This window comes from Ziziphus jujuba, chromosome 1, assembly GCF_031755915.1.
Source record: "Ziziphus jujuba cultivar Dongzao chromosome 1, ASM3175591v1".
Taxonomy (NCBI): domain Eukaryota; kingdom Viridiplantae; phylum Streptophyta; class Magnoliopsida; order Rosales; family Rhamnaceae; genus Ziziphus; species Ziziphus jujuba.
The window spans coordinates 7,082,945-7,104,663 of record NC_083379.1 but is presented as its reverse complement, the minus strand read 5'-3'; the positions used below and the strand labels follow the sequence as shown (position 1 = coordinate 7,104,663).

Here is a 21,719-nt window from a genome sequence, read left to right as displayed (position 1 = left end):
TGTTCAATTTTTATTTTTTTATTTTCTTTTTATGCTTGATTGTAGTGTTTATTCAATAGAATAACCTGCACTATATCTTTTGAAAGTTATGTGGTAAATATTTTAGAGTTAATTATAGCATTAATGTTAATAATGGTAAAATCAACATAACTTCTTATAGATTTTTTGTTTTATAAAATTTCTTTATTGTAGTTTGTAACTACTATTTACCTTGTTTTTAAATTTTAGTTTTCACTATATATTTTTTATTGTAGATATCTTTTAAATTTAAAATAGCTGTGAAAAGATATTTTTAAATAAAAGCGACAGGAAAACTAATCGAGATACAATTTTATATGTTTAATAAAAAACAATTAATTACTCTCTGTATCTATAAGGGTAAAGCTCTATAGACATTTTGTCTAATATCACTCAGGTGTCCAATAGAATATCTGGTACAGGTGTCCAATATGTAAATGTATTGCCTTGAAGAATATTCCTGTGAAATATCCAAAGGTGAGTCTATAATAGCTGCTAAAATTTCATGGTTTACCCTTGAGTTCATATGGTGGAAGTGGAACCCTTTGACTTTTTTACTGATGTATATATTATCGTGCTATGAATAATATTGGGTGGTGACTAATACTATTCAACAAGCCTACTACTAATAAACATTATCTCTCTAGAGAATTTTTAACAAATTAATGACATCTTTTTGTTATAAAAATATGGTTTAATGGTGCCCTTCTAAAATATTTTTTTGGGTCTGCTATTGGTTGTGACCAGTGAAACAAAAGTCGCCGAAACTGACGAGAAGTCGAAGATAATTTCGGTTGCCGGCCACTGTCAACATCGATTTTAGGGGGGGGGGGGGGGGGAGGAGGGAAGAAGTTTCTGTCAGGAGTGCGGCCGATTTTTCGTCGGAATCGAAGAAAGTCACTAAAATCTTCAAAAACTGGTGGAAATTTCATTCTGTTGGTGGAAAATGCCGACCGAGAACTGATGTGTATGTGTTTGTGTGTTGTGATTGAAAAGGAAAGATCTGAAGGGAAAGGGGACAGCCAAGGAGGAGAAAGACACGGGAATTTTTTTATTTTATTTTTTTTGTTGATTTTTTTTTTAAAAATGTTAATGAAAGTGCAATAGAGGAAGACACGAGTATACATATATATATATATATATATATATATATATATATATAATTTTTTTTTTGTTATTGATTTTTTTAAAAAAAAATGTTAATGAAAGTGCAATTGTGGAAAATGTGAATGAAAGTGCAGAAATTGTTGATTATTTGGATTTAATGTTTATGGATTTTCACAATGTTAATTGAGTAGGAGAGAAAAACAAAAATTCAAAATGAAATGAGAGTAGAAAAGTAATAGAAAATGAATCTTATACTTTTCCTTGGACAAATCTACATTACCCTCCACTTGAACAGTTAGTTGGGATTGATAGAGAGAGATATACTTGGTACATCCATAATTATATGGAAAATTTCTCTAATATGATGAGTTGGAATGCCTATTGTTATACTCGTGAAACATCAAGATATGATCATCAATTTGAAGAACGAAAGAATTCTTTTTGGTATTGATAATGTATTAGGGATTATATTTGAGAATTTTTTGTATTTTACTATTATCTGTTAAATTTTCTATGTTTTCGTGCTAATTAATATTATATTTTATTCACTTATAAATAATTTGTAATATTTATAGAATATTTTATTATTATTGTATTTTAATTATTATATTTTTATATTATTTTACTATATTAATTATCTCATATGTAAAATTTATATTCTAAACTAAAAATTTACAGTTTCCGTAACTTTATCGATATTTTCATCGATATTGATGTTTCCATTGATATTTTTATAAAATCATACTCTTGATATTCTATTGATATCAATATTTTCTTCACTGATTGTGACAGTTACTTTTTGTTTTTTTGGCTAAAATATTTTTGGTTATCTATGCTCCATATATTATATACACTCATATATATGTATATATATATATATATATATTTGAAAATTATAATATACACGTACTAAAAGAACTCTGCCTCGGGCTTGAGCTATGAAAATTTTTAATGGGTTTTTTAAAATTTAGGGCTGTTCTTTTTATACAACCATTTTTTTTTTTGTTTTTTTATCTCCCACTTCTTTTTAGATAAATTTTTAAAAATATTCTTATTCATTAAGTGTTAAATTCCTCTAAACAATAATAAGTTGTTTTTTAAACTTCAGCTAACCAATTTTAAGTTACTCAATATGTAACAGTCAAACAATATATGTTTAAGTAATTAGAACTAAATGTAAAGGGACCAAAAAAAAAAAAAAAAAAAAAACTAGAACTAAACATATTTTCTTATATTAAAAACTGAATTATTTTTTTCTAGTAGAAATAAAAATATTTAATCTATCCAAGTAGAGTAATTTATTTTTAAACTTCATCAAATTGTTGTAAATATAATTATATTTGACGGAAAATATATAATTAACAAAATATTCAAACGTTAAAAGTATTTATTAAAATAAAAATTTATAGGAAAATATTTTAATTTAGTCAAATAAATCAAAGTGAAAATGCATGACATATTATCTGAGTTATTAAATTATTTATATTTATGATTAGGAGATTATAAATTTGAAATATAAAAATTAGAAAGAAAATATAGTAATATAAAAAATAAAAATAAAAATAAAAACTCTCTTTAAACCTTTTGGTGGCAAAATGATTTGTGCCAATATATCGTCTATAGCATCAAATGGGTGATAATATCATCGTTAACGTCTTTAATGAAATTCAAGTATTCTTTGTTTTTTGCTGAGAACTGAGATTCATTGAATCCAAAATAAAGGGCACAAAAGTAAAACCACCCCCATTCAGGTAGCCACCACATCAAAGCTCTCCCGAATCAAAAACAAAATAAGATTACTGGCCAAAACATTAATATCTACGGGGCCAAAGAACTAGTTTTTTGCTGCCCACTTACTAGTTGTATGAGCAACTCTATTGGCCTTTCTTGGTGCCCAGTCAAAAGAGACAAGGTTAAGACTAGAAACGAGAGAAAGGATGTCCTTAAACAAAAAATTAGCAGACCAGTGCAGGGAACTCTTATCTCCGTTAGATAAGCTATTAATAACAGTAAGAGCATCAGATTCGACACACACTTTAGTCCAACCAAAAGAGATTGCAAGCTGCATGCATGGCTTTGAGAACCGCTTCCAACTCTGCTACCTCCGGAACGTGTATATCATATTGGAAAGTGTGAATGCGCAGCAGCTCACCTATGTCATTCCGGGCCACTACCCCCAAAACGCTCCCTTTGGAAGACATAGCTGCATCAGTATTAAGCTTTATACATCTAGAAGGAGGTCTACACCAGACTTGATGTCTCTTGCTATGGTCCACGTAACCAGAGTTCAAATGTTGATCCCTTGGAACCGTGTTGATTCCCTCCATCTCTTTGAATTTGTTCCAAATACGATTCATGGAGAGTTCTTCATTGGAATCAGGTATCTTGTGCACTGTCCTGTTTTGAAGCCACCACAAATGTTCTTTAGTGGTGGCGCTGAACAAAAAGAAGCTGTCTCTATCGTCATGGTGCACTGGCAGCACTCCCTTTGGATCTACTAGGCAACTAAGGTAGGATTGTAAATCGGAAAAGCCCACTTTCTCCCATCAGATACACCAGGGGCTACCAAACCAAAGTCTTTTTGCAACTTCCACATTGAAAGAAAACATGAACTTCATTTTCCGTGCTTTGACACCCATGACAACACCTGTCATCCTCCACATCAATACCCCTGACTATCAAGTTGGTCTTCACCGGCAGTCCAAAATTTGCTAATTTCCATAAAAAGAATTTGGACCTCTCATGGAGCTGACTCCTCCACATCTACTACCACCAATCCTCCTTATTGCTTCCTTCCCCCTTATCCAAGCAATAGGCCAAATTGTCACTACTTTGTACCTAACCAGATTATTTTGTCATTTAGGCCATTTTTTGCCCAGAACATGGATTTGATTAGGAGTGGGCATGTATTAGGTTGGTTCGGTTTAGAATCGAAATATAACTTAATCCATACTTATCGTTTCTTTAATATAGAATCTAAACCAAACTATTAAAACATTAAATCCAAAGCAAACCAAACCTTTTATAACTGGTTTAGTTTGGAATGGTTGATCGATTTAAAACTTACTAAATTTTAAATATATAATACAAATAAAAAATTTTCCATATATAAAATAGAAATAATAAATTATAATTATTCAAATATAAAATACAATTAAAATAATATAACATAGTCCATAATGGAAAATAAAGAAGAAAATATAGCAAATGATACACATCATACACTTATCAAGTAGCAAGCATTAATGTCATTATCTCACTCCTACAAAATCAAATTAAAATTGTTAGAACAAATAATATAAACTAATACATTCATCAAAATTTATTCACTCAGAATCAATGCATAATTCCTTTTTTTCCTTTTTTTTTTTTTACCTTAAAACTTTGATAAATCATAAGTCAATCAACATTGATAGGTTCACTAATATTAGTTGATTCTGCAAGCTCTACAAAGATCAAAACAATAAAATTAGCCATAAATTATATTTAAAAATTTATTTATATGTAAATAACAATTAGATACAATATATGTAGATATATATATATAATATGGTGTTAAATTGATTTTTGTAAAATCATATGCCCTAAACCAAACCAAAATCATAATCTTATTTGTCATTAACATTCTCCCATGAATCAAAAGCAACAGCAACACTCATCATCAACATGTTATTAAGAAAATAAATTGACAAACCTAGACAAAATTCAACAACAGATGCCATGACCCGTGAGTTTTTGAAGCAGAAAACAAGCAACAACTGGTGCCAGGTTCTAAAGTAGTGAATGAGCAGATGCCATGAGTTTTGAAGCTGCCATGAGTCTTAAAGCAGAGGAACAGATGCTAAACTGCTGTGAGTTTTGAAGCTGAGGAACAGATGTTGAAGCTGCCATGAGTCTTGAAGTCGTGAGTCTTGAATCAAAGGAGTAGATGGTCGAATCGAATATTAGCATGGTTAATGGTTATGCCGATGGACTGGTGGTGGGCAGCAATGGAGGTAAATGCTTAGTTTAAGATTACAACTTACAATTTAATTGGGGATTTGGGGATGTGAAAAATATATATATATTAAAAATTAATATATAAAAATGGAAAAAAAAGTTAAAAATTAATATACAAAAATGAAAAAAATATTAAAATTAATATATAAAAATGAAAAAAAAAAAAATATATATATATATATATAATTTTTTAATTATATAATATATTATTTGGATTGGATTGGATTTATATTTTCAATTCATAACCAATCCAATCCACTCTAATTGATGTAAAAATCCAATCCAAACCGTTAAAAATGAATTGAATTGGATGGATTGGATTGGATTTTGTCCATCCCTAAATTTGATGTTAGTCACAGTTTCTTGATCAAAAAGAATAGACAGGTACTTGACGTTCCATTCTCCATTATTTAACTTTAGGGAGCTAACCATTCCAAAATTACTAGGAGGGCTTGGATGGATAGGCTTAGATAAAAAATCCAGATTGTTTGGAATCTAAGGGTCCTCTCAGTAATTAACTGTGTCGCCTTTCCCCACTTTAAAGCAAAGGCCCTTTGACGAAGTGATTTAGCTTTCAGCCCTGTTTCTGACTGCTCTTCATGAAAGACGAGTGGGGAAATTCAAGTAAAATTCTTTTGCGTTATAATTTTGACTTTGAAATTTTAACTTCGTCCTTTGCAAAAGCTTTCAAAGCTTCCAGTGATAATTGACTTTTCGTATACAAGTCTTAAATGCCAACTAGTCTAACGGTTGAGATAATTCATGATAGAGTGGAGAAAAATTTGTTATATGAATTAATCACATATATAACATATACACAGCCAATTTTTTTTCAAAAAACAAATTATAATGTCTTTCTTTCAAAAAAAAAAATATATATATATATATATATATATATTTGTGATAGGTTCAGTTGATATGCTTCTCGACATTCACGTATAAGGGATAATAGGTTCAAAAGATACGTATAGAGAGAGGAATTGTTGTGAAAAATAAAATATATATATATTTATATAAATGTTTGTTAAATATGTCTTCCCCTCGTTTGGTGTTACTGTTAGGGTAAGTTGTTGTTATTATATTTATTGGTCAATAATCTTGGGAAGCTGGAATATTATTTTGCTTGGTATAAGTCTAGAAGAGACAGTGACGTGGGCTTGACACATTAAGACAAAATTTCTTCTTTGGCGGCAACCTAACTGATAATTATAATAATAATTAAAGATAATTATTATTCTTTGGCGGCATATTGTTTGTGTGGAAAGCGGAAAGATATTGAGCCAATGCGCAGGTGTTGAACTTTTCACACAGTTGCTTATATCAATAACTATGTATATAGATAAGCGTAGTGCTGCTTATAGCCAAGACAAGGCAATTGTATTTATATAACCTTTCAAGCATAGCGTTGCTAAAATTTTAAGGCCGCACGCTAATAATTATTTACTTATTATGGGTCCTTTGTTATTGATTGTGCTTTCATATTTTTTCCTTTATCAATTGGAGGTTCTTGCGTTGGCTACTTCATCTGATCATGGTATATACTTTCATAACCTTCATTATTAATCTCCAATATTTCTATTTCTTATCTATATGCTGAATTATGGTAGTTAAATAATCTCAATGTTGTATACTGACCAATCTGCCTTGAACTTTTGGCACCTTGGCCACTGCAAAAGAACTCTTTGATTGAGCTAAAATAATAATAATAATAACAACAACAACAACAACAACAACTATAATAATAATAATAATAAAGAATTATTTAAATCAATCCATATGTTTTAATTTTTTAATAAATATTTTTCCAAGTTGAAATATTTTGTTGATTAAACATTCTGATTAATGAAATATAATTATGTTTAAAGCAATTATATCAAATATATTAATGACTAATTAAAACTCTATTTTTGTGCTATATTTTTTTTTTTTAATTTTTTTCCAACTTTTGATTTCAAAACTATGTTCTGTTTTCCTTTGCTGAACATAGCTATGTTGTCGTGCTAATATGCATTTTACATGTCCGTATTGTTTAGTTGAAGCAGTCTCAACATTAAACAACATTTTTTTTTATAAGATTTTACTACCAGGATTTGAACTTCAAATATGGAGGTTATCACTAATGATTTATAATATAAAACTAAATAATTTGTAATTGACTAAGGGTGTATATTTTTTGAAAATTTACATTAAAAGTTGTTGGAAGCGAGAAAAAAAAAAAGGAAAAAAGAAAATTGTAGTGCCAAAAGAATCCCTCTATTTTTATTTTTTTAATTCACTCTTTAAAATATTTGTGATTTGTCTCATATTCAATTCCTCCTATGACGGAGAAAAAGTTCAAAAAAATTAGTACTTTAAGCAATTGATATTGCTGCTTTTCAATTTTATGCAAGTCGACAGCTTCCAAAAAGCTTTCGTTCAAGTTAGCGCTACAACATAATTGATAGATTTCTTGATGTTATATATAAATATAAGTCCCTTTTTGGATGTGGGCATATGTAATTTTTAAAAATGAAGTATGGCTATAGATAATAGGCTTTGAAAAATTACCGTCAACAATAATATTATATATTTATATATATAAACTTTGTTCACATCTTCACCCTTCTCTTTATGTAATTTGCAGATTTTAGCTATATGAAATCTGTATACAATGCCACTGATCTTCCATTAAAAGAAGAGTATGACTATATAATTGTGGGAGGCGGCACAGCAGGTTGTCCTTTGGCTGCAACTTTATCAGCGAACTACTCGGTTCTTGTTCTTGAAAGGGGTAGTGCTCCTCCTTCATACCCACAGCTAGTCTTGACCACAGACGGGGTATTAGGTGGTCTCTTGCAGGAAGACGATGGTAAAACACCAGTTCAGAGGTTCACTTCAGAGGATGGTATTGCGAATGTTAGAGGAAGAGTCCTTGGTGGGAGCAGCATGATCAATGTGGGATTCTACTCCAGAGCTGATGACCAATTCTATAATGAATCTGGCATTCACTGGGACATGGATGTGGTTGAGGAAGCATATCAGTGGGTGGAAGACACTATTGTTTTCCAACCAAATCTTTTGGTTTGGCAATCTATTGTCAGAGAAGCTTTATTGGAATCAGGAGTTGGTCCTGACAATGGATTCAGTCTGCAACACTTAGTGGGAACCAAAACTTCTGGTTCAACCTCGATAATGAGGGAAGGAGACATGGAGCTGTGGAACTTCTTAACAAAGGCGAAATGAAGAACCTGAAAGTTGCAGTTGAGGCCTATGTGGAGAAAATCATCTTCTCTTCAAGAACATCAGGTGAGCAGCACAAGCATATGATCTATTGAACTTTTCTATGTATAATTTTATTCTACTAGCCACTAGGTGTTGATATACACATTTTTTGGTAATGCTCTGTACTATAGGTGTATCAGCAACTGGAGTCGTATATAGTGATTCGACGGGGAGGACTCATGAGGCATTGATTAGAGATAAAGGAGAGGTGATATTGAGTGCAGGGGCAATTGGGAGCCCTCAACTCCTTCTTCTTAGTGGAGTTGGTCCACTTCCTCATCTTTCGTCACATAAAGTTCTGGTAGTAAGCCAAAACGCCGATGTGGGAAGCTTTATGGCAGATAATCCTCGTAATATCATCAACATTGTAGTCCCATTTGAATTGGACCCTTCAGTTGTACAGGTTGTAGGAATTACGAGCGATTTCAATTACATAGAGCCAGTCTCTTCCGTTACCCAATTTTATTTTCCTCAACCTTTTAGCTTTTATCCAAATGGAACTGCTCCTTTAGAATTGAGTGTGGCAACTATCGTTGAGAAGTTCTCTGGACCTCTGTCGAGTGGCTCCCTCCGATTGGTTTCGTCGGTCGATGTGAAAGTCAGCCCAACCGTCCGATTCAACTACTTTGAAAATCCAGAGGACCTTGCTCGTTGTGTAAGAGGAATGAGGTTGGTTGGTGATATGCTCAAGACCGATGCCATGGAAGCTCTTAAGTTCGAAGATTTAGAGGGTGCGGAAGGTTTCAAGTTTTTAGGACCTTCTTTGCCAAGAAACCTCTCTGATGATGCATCAATGGAGGCATTTTGTCGAAGCACAATGACGACCATCTGGCATTATCATGGCGGATGTGTGGTGGGAAAGGTGGTTGATGGTGATTTGAGGGTGGTGGGTACAAATTCGCTTCGAGTGGTAGACAGATCCATATTCAATACATCACCTGGAACCAACCCTCAGGCCACCCTTATGATGATAGGCCGGTGAGTATATTAATCTTAATCACGAAGATGGCTTTTTCTTTTTTATTATTATATATATATACATATATATATATATATATATATATATACAAATTCGCTTCGAGTGGTAGACGGATCCATATTCAATACATCACCTGGAACCAACCCTCAGGCCACCCTCATGATGATAGGCCGGTGAGTATATTAATCTTAATCACGAAGATGGCTTTTTCTTTGATTAAGATGAATATATATATATATATATATATATTTTGATGAAATGTTTAATGTTTAACTTGGTTTTGCCATTCTGTGAACTTTTGGCAGGTACATTGGGCTTAGGATGTTACAGGAAAGGGAGGCAGCAAAATAGATTGAGCATCGTTTATCATATATATATAATATAAATTAAAAAAATAATAAATTAGGAAAATAAATTTGCTAAATGACCATTTTATAGGATGAGTATGCTCGATATCATTATGGTCCATATGCAATTATATGTAATGTTTTGTGCTTAAAGCAACCAGATTTTTGTTTTTATTTTATATCCGACAAGGGAATTGATACTTTTGTAAATTATTTTCTTTTATATATTTATAACCCAATCATCAGTCAACTCTTTAATGATGTTCCCTTAGGGACAGTACTAGTGACTTTTTTTAATAAATAATTATTAACTTGAATCTCTTCAATATAAATTAGAAAAAAAAAAATTGTAGTGGTAACTTTAGTAATTTAAGTTTTCGTTCTATACATACATATACAAGATTATATATATATATATATATATATATATATAAATCATGACGAAGATTAACTGGGGATAGATGGCAGTGCCACAGTCAAGTTATCCTTAACGGCGTTTCTTTGTTGATTAGTCCAATGTTGAAATCCATCGTGTAGAGCATGGTTGGCTTATATATATATATATATATATATATATGTGTGTGTGTGTGTGTGTATAATTTTGTTGGTTAATTACATTTTGGTATTTTTGACTTATAAAGATTTTACAATATTAACCAAGTAAATTATTAAATCATTAAAAAAAAAAACTTAAACAATATTCAATAAAGATTTTGACCGTTACTCATCTGGAACAAAAACATGTTTATATTGCTGGCCGTTAGATTGAAATTGACGGTCCAGATTAGATTGTCATTTCCCTCCCATTCCCTTCCTTTCCCATCCATCTCCAGTAGTGTTCGACGTCCGTCTCCCACCGTGTTCGAGCAAGAAGCAGGGACCATTTGACAGCCAGAGCCACCACCGTTCAGCCATACAGACGTCCTAAACCTGCCAAAACCCACGGCCTGAAAGAGCACCGTTCAAGCCAATGTCCGTCCGAAACCCATTGCCCAGGCCACCGCTCAAAGAGACCATCTTTCTCTTTTTGGTATTGTACAGCTCTTTAAATCAGCACGCCAGCTTTCTAAGTTCGCAACCATCGCACTTGTTGGTATGGATTCGGAGGATGTTCAAGTTTATTTGGAGGACGTTCAACCCCTTGGAACCCAGAACTCTGCTACTCTTTTATTCCAATTTATATACAATATCTATCTCTTTTCTTCTTTTTTTTTTGTTTTTTTTTTTTTTTTGTTTTGATGGGTGTGGTGGTGGGTGGTCAACCCGGTCTGATAATCTTTTTATGGATCAAACATAAATTTTATTTTTTGGGGTTGGTGGGCATTGCACTCTACAATTTTGTATTTTAGTTTGGATGTATTTCGATTGATTTTTCATGGCTTCAACTCAATTGGGTTTAAAAAGCTTCTCTCTTTGAATGTCTTTTCCATTAGGATTCAGTTTATGCTGCTGGGAACAGTGCTAGATATCAGAGGGAGATTTCTTTTGGAGAGGATGTTGTGATTGTGGCGTACGTTATTGATTTCTTAATTTCAGATAATTTAATAGCAACTCTCTTTTCTTTCCTGTTCTTCTTTTTTTTAATGAAAGTTTTTGTCTTTCATTATCTCCAATAATTCACTACAAAAATCATGGCAAAGACAGTGCATACCGCACTGCCATTTGCAAATCGAATTAGGGGTGGTTTCAACGACACACTTCCTGATGATTTGCTTGCTGCTGTTTTGAAGGTTGGATACCTTTGATAAACTTTATTTAAAATTTTCTACAATTTTCATTAATAAATGTTTAGAAGGAAGACTGGTTCTGCTGCTTGGAGATTATGCTTTTCTAGAAGTTTGGTTAGTGTGAAGCTATAGTTTTTATAATTTTGCAGTTATATATTGAAGCTTGTCAATGCAGGCAGTGATAGAGAAAACAAATTTGAATGCAGGTGAAGTAGGAGACATAGTTGTTGGCACATTTTCAGCACCTGGTTCGCAGAGAGCAACTGAATGTGGGAAAGCGACATTTTATGCTGGATTCCCTGGTAACTTTTCTTTATTTTTCCTTTTAAATTTATGTTTTATCAAATTAATGGGCAGTTCCTCACTACATTGTTTTGAACTTGATAAATTCTACTTCATGGTATAAGAATACACAACTTGTATTTTAGGGTGTTTATTACCTATATTTGGAACCCATATTGTAATCTAGGATTAGATCAATAATGAGTAATCGAATGATACAAGTTACTCTTCAAGCTTTCAATATTGTAATCTTTCTTGGACATTTGGTGCCCTGATGTAAGATTCTATTTACCTTATATTTCCACCGTACCATTTAAAACAAAAACAATGCTTATTCTACATCAACAGAAAATGTTCATCAGACTTTAAGGCTATTGCTGATGTTGCTGCTTCTATTAAGGCGGGATTTTATGACATCAATAAGGAACATCCTTGAATATGTTTTACACAACCTCAACTTTTGGCTCTGACCATTTTTGTATTCAGTGCAGGAATTGGAGCAGGATTGAAGTCCATGACAATAAATAAAATGAATAGGGCTACTAAAGTTAACCCAAAAGTATATTTCAAAGGCTACATTTTTGTTCTTCATTTCTTTTTCTTCTACGAAAAATGATTGAAGTTGAATAACTTGTTTGGTGTATGATAAGGTGTCAACAGGCGGAGATCTTTACACAGGCACCCGTGATTGTCTTCTTCCTAATGGTATTACATCTGAAAATGTCGCACAGCGTTATGTTGTGACACGTGAAGAGCAGGATATGGCTGCTATGAGGTCTATAGATTCAAATTGTATCTTTATGATTGTTTTAATAAAACTTAGTAGGTCATCATAAGGATAAAATATATAATAAAAAACATTTATTTTTTTTAAGTAAAATGAAGGAATATTGGTGGGAATTCTGATTCTGATTACTCACATTACCCGTGGATCATAATATGCCAATTTGTTGTTAATTACATTGTTCTAAGAAATATAATAGAAGGGAAAAAAATAGCAGTACTAAATGTTACAGCAGGTTATATTATACCTGAATTTTGGAATAAAGTTCACCCAAAATAGATTTGGAATATCAAACATTAACATAAGAATTCTCATTCATGTATAATTCTTACACAACTTGTCAGCTAAAGCTATAATATCTAGGTCAATTTCATCATTTAATAGGTACATCCTCTGATTGATGCCCCAACGGTTTGTTGGGTGCTTAAATTTTTCTATTTTTATACACTGGATATATAAGCTGGAGAGTCCCCTTCCAGCTTCACCTTCCCCTTTACCAAGGCCTGGAGCAAAAATCAAAGTTAAACACGAACTATATTAAATTGCATCATGCATGATAAACCTCAATCAATCACCCCAAAATTGACCTATAAGTGTCTATATTATATATATATATATAAGGAAAAAAGAGTGCAAAACCAATTAAAAGAATTCACTTGCCCTGCATCCTATAACCCAAAATGAGACCGTATTCTGAGTTGAGTCACTTGCAAAGTTATAACACGTTACCAAGCTCCTTTTTTCTTTTTTTCTTTTTTTTTTTTTTTTGATTACACATTCCTGAGTTTTTAACCCTAAAGTACCATATACTCCAAGTTTATCATATGCGAGAGACCACTCCTTAATAATGTCAAGCAAAAATTCACATCGTAATTGAGAATTAAAGTTCCTCTTAAAGTCTTCATACGTACACCCAAAACCAAGGGATTTTGCAATGCTTGCATATAAATCAAATGACTAAAGAAAATTTAATACCTTGGAAGGCCATGAGGGTCTTACATAGAACTACTTGCTCAAGCAACAAATGCCTAATGTTAACGCCCAAAGGGCTGTCCACAAAAGAAGAAAAAGATATTAACAAAAGACTCTGTTGGCAAAATATCTTAGTGGGAATAATGAAGAATAAAAGTATGTACTAGCAAGAATTTTATCTATCTTAAGAGGGAATTACGTCTCAGACATCCTTATGTAATAATTGATATTTAGGTATTCTTTCTGGGGGTAGAGGGCAATTCACTATCAGCTTCCTTTTCATTGCTCCCTTAAATATTGCCTGTAGAAAGTGCAAAGAAACTTCATCTAAGACCCATTATACATATATCTAGAAACACATATATGAAAGAGCAAGAAGAAATTCTTAGAATCACAAAGTAAGAAAAAACATAGAATCTAAAACAATCATATGAAATCGTTAAAAGCAAAGAGAAATGCAGCAAAGAACTTATATATACTTTGATGTTTCCTAAAATTACCAGACTTTTGTCACTTAGATACAGACCATATTGAAACACATATTTTGACTGTACAAGCAAATTTTGTCTAATCCAACATACTAATTGAGCTAAAATTTTATATATAGTTTATGAATGTTTTCTAGAAGCCTGTCTGCTAATAGAAATGGATTATCACTAAGACATACACAGGGCATGTAGCAAGACCATGATGCCACATGGCCAACAACTGCAAGAAACGTGGCTGCTAATAGAAATTAGAAATAAGCATCTAATTTCAATTCAGGAAATTATGTGTCCTCATATTTATATGGCACAAAAAACACCCATAACTTGGAACTAGCGTTGTATTTGAAGAAAGTTAAAATAGCTATACTAAGAAAGTCAAATGGTTTATTAGAAAAAAAAAAAAAAAATTCTTATGAGAGTGTCAGTGCATTCATGATTTAATTTATAAAAACCAAATGCCATTTACCTCCACAACAGCAATGAATCTTGCTTTTGGTGAAATGCACCAACCCATTTAGTGTGATCTGCAGTCCTGCGTGACAACAAAACAATAGTCCAATGTGAACCACTATTCTCCCAAGATCTCAGTTGCAGATGCTACTTAATATATCAAAAAATTTAGAAAGATTCTCCTTTCCCCCAAAGCCCACCCAAAAAAAAAAGAGACAGATTCTATTTCTTGAAAATGCAAAGTCACAACTTTTATCCTCTCAATTCATCCATAATGTGCAAAAACATCAATTAAGGAGTGCAAAATGTGAAGAAGTTTGCTACTATTTTTGTTAGAATAATTCTCTGGTTTTCAGGGGAGGTCCTAGTCTTTAGGAAAAATCTATCTGTATTTGACTTATTCCAAGTTACTGTTCCCACTTACCTTTCTTTTCGTCAAAGTAGGTTGTTCTCTTTTCTGTTAAGATTGTGTATTGAGTGACTATTAAAGCCACGGTTATTATCAATAAAATTTAGCTCTTTCAAACCAGCTGTTGTGTTTCTTGTTCTTTGATCAAAATTTTCAACAATCCGGTATCAGAGCCTCCAGTGAATCTAACAAAATCAAAGTCGTAGTCTTTGAAATTCTTGCAGTAGCACGAACGATGACTACTGAAAGGAGTTTTGTATAGCCAGCTATTCCTCATTTTGATGGTCACTATGATCATTGGAGTATGCTAATGGAAAACTTCCTACGATCTAAGGAATATTGGGAGCTGGTGGAGCCTAGGTATGTTGAGCCAATAACAGGATTGTTGCAGACAGATGCACAGTGAAAGAAGAATGATGAGATGAAGCTAAAAGATCTAAAAGTGAAGAACTATCTCTTCCAAGCCATTGATCGCACAGTTCTTGATACCATTCTTGAGAAGGATACTACCAAAGAAATATGGGATGCCATAAAGAAAAAATTCGAAGGAAATGCAAGAGTCAAAAGGTCTCATCTTCAAGCTCCCTGTAGAGAAGTTGAAACTCTTGAAATGAGATATGGTGAAGGAGTGACAGAGTATTTCCCTAGAGTCATGACAGTGGCAAACAAGATGCGAATTTATGGAGAAGATATGCAGGATGTTAAAGTGGTGGAGAAAATTCTACTCTCTTTAACTGAAAGGTTCACTTATGTTGTTTGCTCTATTAGGGAGTCAAAAGGCATTTATGCTCTCACAATTGATGAGTTACAAAGCTCATTAATAGTGCATGAATAGAAGTTCTAGAGGCACAATGGTGAGGAGCAGGTTTTGAAGGTGACATATGAAGGAGGAAGAGGTCGTGGTCGTAGTGCCAACAGAGGAAGAGGAAGAGGTCGAGTAGGTTTCAACAAAGCAATTGTGGAGTGTTATAAATGCCATAAACTTGGACATTTTCAATACGAATGTCCTTTTGGGAACAAGGAAACAAGCTATGCAAAGCTTGATGAGGAAGACAAAATGCGTCTAATGTCTTATGTGGAGTTGTATAAGGCCAGAAGTGAAAATGCATGGTTCCTTGATTTAGGGTGTTCCAGTCACATGTGTGGTGATCATGCTATGTTCAGTGAATTTAATGGAAAATTTTGGCATTCGGTGAAATTGGGGAACAACACTACGATGAATGTGATGGGAAAGGGAAGTGTGAAATTGTTGCTGAATGGAGTCAATCATGTTGTTACTGAGGTATACTATATTCTAGAGTTAAGAAATAATCTCTTGAGCATAGGGCAGCTGTAAGAAAAGGGCTTGGCTATCTTGATTAAGGGAGGGACCTGCAAGATATTTCATCCATGAAGGGTTTGATCATTCAAACTAATATGAGTACAAATAGGATGTTTATCTTGTTGACTTAGTCTCAAGCACAATCTAATCAGTGTCTTCATATAAAAGATCAAAACCTGTCTCATCTTTGGCATCGGAGGTGTGGGCATCTGAGTTACAAGGGTTTAAGAACACTGTTGCACAAGAACATGGTGTGTGGACTACCTCAACTCTCTGCCTCAACTGTGCCATGTATTGATTGCATCAATGGGAAACAACACCATGATCCTATCTCAAAGAAGAGTACTTGGAGAGCAACTCAGAAATTGGAACTTATTCATACAGACATTTGTGGTCCGGTCACTCCTACATCGAATAGCAACAAGAGGTACATTTTGTTATTCATTGATGATTATAGTAGAAAAACATAGGTGTATTTTTTTGGTAGAAAAGTCAGATGCTTTAAATTGTTTTAAATGTTTTAAGACTATGGTTGAGAAAGAAACAGGGCTATTGCTTAAATGTTTACGCACTGATAAAGGAGGGGAATTCAATTCAAATGAGTTTAATGATTTCTGTAAACAAAATGGAATCAAGAGGCAATTCAACACTGCTTATACTCTGCAATAGAACAGTGTAGCTAAAAGAAAGAATATAACTGTGATGAATATGGTTCGTTCAATGCTATCTAACAAGAACCTTCCCAAGACTTTTTGGCCAGAAGCAGTAAATTGGACTATCTATATCCTAAACAGGTGTCCTACATTGGCTGTCAAAGATGTTACACCAGAGGAATCTTGGAGTGGAGTAAAACCTTCGATAGATCATTTTTGAGTCTTCGGTTGCATTGCACACGTCCATGTTCCAGAAGCAAGTAGGACTAAACTTGAAAGCAAAAGCATTACTTGTGTACTATTGGAAATTTGTGAGGAGTCAAAAGGTTATAGGCTTTATGATCCTGTCGTGAAGAAGGTTGTTGTGAGTAGAGAAGTAATTTTCGAAGAAGGCAAGCAATGGGACAGGGATGTGAGTTCTAAAAAACAAATAGTAGTAAGCTTAGAATGGGATGATGGTGGTGGTGAGATTGAAGAAGATGCAAGTCCAAATGGGAATGGAGATGGAGAGGTAGGAGAGACTAGTGATGAGGGAGTTAGAGAAGAGGAAGATGGTACTAGTGAGGTTGAAGAGACAGTGAGAGAATTGAGACAACCTTATGAGAGACAACCTCCTGTGTGGATGGGTGATTATGACAGTGGAGAAGGTCTATCTAAGGATGAAACTCTTATGCCATTAGTAGTATCAACTGATCCATTATATTTTGAGGAAGCTGTAAAGAGTGTAAACTGGAGATTGGCCATGGATAATGAGATTGAATCCATTGAAATGAACAAAACATGGACACTCACTGAGCTGCCAGCTGGAGCCAAAGAATTAGAGTGAAGTGGATTTACAAAACCAAATATAATGAGTATGGAAAGATCAATAAATATAAGGCTCGTTTGGTTGCTAAAGGGTATTCTTAGAAACATGGAATAGACTACACAGAAGTTTTTTCACTGGTGGCAAAGATGGATACGGTAAGGATGATTATTGCTCTAGCTGCATAGAAGGATTGGAAGATTTTTCAGTTGGATGTTAAGTCAGCTTTTCTTCATGGTGAGCTGAGTAAAGATGTTTATGTGGAGCAGCCCAAAGGATATGAAAAAAAAGGCAATGAGCATTTGGTTTATAAGTTACATAAAGCTTTGTATGGATTAAAACAAGCTCCACAAGCTTGGTTATCTTGATAAAGAGCAGACATTACTCACAAAGAGAAGCAGAGAAGGAAAAATTATCATTGTAAGTATTTATATTGATGATTTAATTTTTACTGGCAATGATGAAGTTATGATATTTGAATTTAAAAGATCTATGTTAAAAGAGTTTGATATGTCTGATTTGGGGAAGATGAGATTTTCTTGGGATCGAGTTACTATAAAAATCTGATGGTATTTATATATGCCAAAGGAAATATGCATTGGAGATTTTAAGAAGGTTTGGTATGATGGAAAGTAATTCGGTGGGTAGTCTAATAGTTTCAGGTTTCAAATTAAGCAAAGATGAAGATGGAGTTTCTGTTGATGAGACATACTACAAGCAGTTGGTGGGAAGCTTAATGTATCTTACTGTCACAAGACCTAATATGATGTTTATTGTTTGTCTCATTAGTAGATATATGGCAAAACCAATGGAGAGTCACCGACAGACATCTAAAAGAGTTCTTCGATAGTTAAAAGGGACTGTGAATTATGGAGTTCATTATAAAAAAGGAGGAAATGGTAAGTTGTTGGCATTTATAGATAGCAACTATGTTGGAGATTTGGAAGATAGCAATAGTACATCTGGGTATGTATTTTTAATGAGTTCAGGTGCTGTTTCATGGTGTTCAGAAAAGCAGCCCATTGTGACTTTATCAACCACAGAAGCTGAGTTTGTGTCAGCTGCAGTTTGTGCTTGTCAAGGAGTCTAGATGAAGAGAATTTTAAAAGAGCTGGGACATTATGATGGAGGCTGTATTACTGTAATGTGTGATAATAGTTCAACCATCAAGCTATCTAAAAATCTAGTTATGCATGGTCGCAGCAAGCATATTGATGTAAGGTTTCATTTCTTAAGAAATCTTACCAAGGATGGTATAATTGAATTAGTTTATTGTGGGAGTCGGGATCAAGTGGCTGACATTATGACCAAACCATTAAACCTTGAAGTTTTTCAAAAGCTTCGGAAGTTGCTGGGAGTACGTAAAATTTCTGGCATAAACTAATTGCTTCACAACATTTAGTTTAAGGGGGGGAATGAAGAAGTTTGCTACTGTTTTTGTTAGAATAATTCTCTGATTTTCATGGGAGGTCCTAGTCTTTAGCAAACATCTATCTGTATTTAACTTATTCCAAGCCTTTATTTTCGTCAAAGTGGGTTGTTCTCTTTTCTGTTAATATCGTGTATTGAGTGGCTATTAAAGCCACAGTTATTATCAATAAAATTTAGCTCTTTCAAACTAGCTGTTGTGTTTCTTGTTCTTTAATCAAAATTTTTAACAAAATGCATAGGGTCCCATTTGCAGTCGCAAATGAAATTACATAAAAATCAATTCAATTCAAATCCAATGATGTTCATTTGCATCAAAAAGTAATTTACGAAGTGGAAAGGTGGGCCTTAATGGGGGGTTTTTAAGATCTGATGGTTTAAAGAGAAAAAAATACAATGAAACAAATTAAAGGGAAAAAAAGATTAAACCATAGAATGAAAAAAAAAATGAAAAAAAAAAAGAGAAATAATACCCAGAATCCATCTTCATATGATGAGCATTGAAACGGAAAATTGTAGAAGGAATAAGAAGCACGGCCAAATCGGAGGACGAGAACCTTGTCGATGGTATCTCTGATGGTGCATCTTAAATACAAATTCAGAAACTTATATTCATGATACAGAATCCCAAAAATAAATAAATCAATATACATAGATTAAGAATAAGTTCTATCAAAATTCCAAAAAAAAAAAAAATTGAATGAAAAAATTTGAATAAGGTATTTGAAAACCCTAGCCTTAATGCTATCGCTACCGTTCGTCAAGGAGAAAGATAAAAAAGAAAAACAGAGCCTCTGTGAGAGGTGGCCTGGGCAGTGCATTTCGGAAGGTCTGGAATGTCGGTAAGGATTGAACGGTGGTGGCTCTCGCTGTCGAACGGCCTTTGCGTCTGTTTGGAACGACGGTAGATAGGTGGGAAAGGAAGGGAATGGGATGGCTGCTTGCTCGAACACGGTGGGAGATGGGCGTCGAACACTACCGGAATGGAAAGGAAGGGAATGGGAGGGAAATGGCAATCTAATTTGGACCATCAATTTCAATTGATCGGCCAGCAATATAATAGGCCTCGCCTTGGGGCGCCTAGGCTCCAGCCTCAAGGCTTGGAAAAAACATCAAGTCTTGGGGCAAGGCTTAGAAACAAATTTTTAATCTGTGACTCTTTTTTATGAGAGAAAGTGTATTTTTTTTCTTTTTTTTTATTTTTCATTTTCTTTTTTTGTTGTTGTTTTTGTGTGTAAATGAACATGTGTCATAATCGCTTTTATTACCCATGGGGTTTAAGCTAAATTCGTCATGGCTGACAGACAAGCAAGGTTTAACAGTAGAGGTGCCAATTTAGATCAGGATACAATGATACAATTCGAAAACGATATGGAATAAATGGGTTTGGATTTATTATAAATGGGTTCGGATCATAATCGAGTCAACCTAATTAATATGATTGTTAATCATGTCATTTTCGAATCGACCCGTTTAACTCAAAATTGATCCGTTATGATTCATTTATTAAACGTATCAGTTTCAATCCGACACTATTACATACCTATTACAACTCTTTTAAATTTAATTTTAAATTATAATTTTACCCATAATATATTATTAAAAAATAAAAAATATTATAAATTATAAAACTCTATTAAAGTAATTTTTTTATGAAAGCACATTTATTAAGATTTATGTTTTGTGGATTAGGATTTGCAAATATAATTTGAGGGTATATTACAATGAAATTTAAATATTGTATCTTAATTTTTTAATGCTTAAATTATTTTTATGTTGTTTTTTTAATTATTATTTTTAAATCATTTTCAAATAGGGAGCTTGATTTTCAAGTTAGTAGAATAGATATATTAATAAACAAGTTACTTTCAATAAATAGATTAATTTTGATTTAATAGGTTAATTTTTAAGTTAATATTTAGGTTAATAGGTTAACAGATCAACACGACCGATTAAAGTAATTTTGTTAAATGGGTCGTTTCTGGTTGACTTGTTTATATATATATATATATATATATTTGACACGACTAATAAACGGATTAGATTAGGACTAAACATTTTTGATATGATTATTAAACGGATCGACAAGGACACAACACATAAACACGAATTGCCACCTCTAACTAGCAGTACATGCTCTTTTAAAATATTTTTTATTTATTTTTTATTTGAAGAAACAAATATTTTTTAAATTTATATATATTTCAATTATTTATACTTTTACTCTAGCAATTTAAGTAGCGCTCCTTTCAAAATACAAATTCCTTTTTCCATTTGTTCAACTTTTATTTTTTTTATTTTCTTTTTATGCTAGACCTTAGTGTTTATACAATGCAATAAAATAGCCTGCACCATATTTATTGAAAGTTATGCTGAAAATATTTTAGAGTTAATTATAGCATTAATGTTAATATTGGTAAAATCAGCATAACTTTTTATAGATTGTTTAGTTCATAAAATTTCATTATTGTAGTTTGTAATCACTATATTGTTTTCAAGTTTTAATTTTTATTCTTTTCATCGTAAATACTTTTTAAATTTAAAAAACCTATGAAAGAAACTTCAAAATGAAATCGATATAAAAACTAATCGAAATACGATTTTATATGTTTAATAAAAAAATTAATTACTATGTATCTATGATATGGGTAAAGCTATATAGACATTTTGTCTGGTATCAATCATGTTC

The 21,719-nt window shown here is 32.8% G+C and overlaps 2 pseudogenes; one reads left to right on the top strand and one right to left on the bottom strand.

The window, feature by feature from the left end:
• The first annotated feature begins 6,395 nt into the window (after positions 1-6,395).
• Positions 6,396-9,997, top strand: LOC132799141 ((R)-mandelonitrile lyase 3-like; annotated as a pseudogene).
• A 3,681-nt stretch (positions 9,998-13,678) lies between these two features.
• On the bottom strand, positions 13,679-21,498 carry LOC132800744 (uncharacterized; annotated as a pseudogene).
• Between the last annotated feature and the right edge of the window lie 221 nt (positions 21,499-21,719).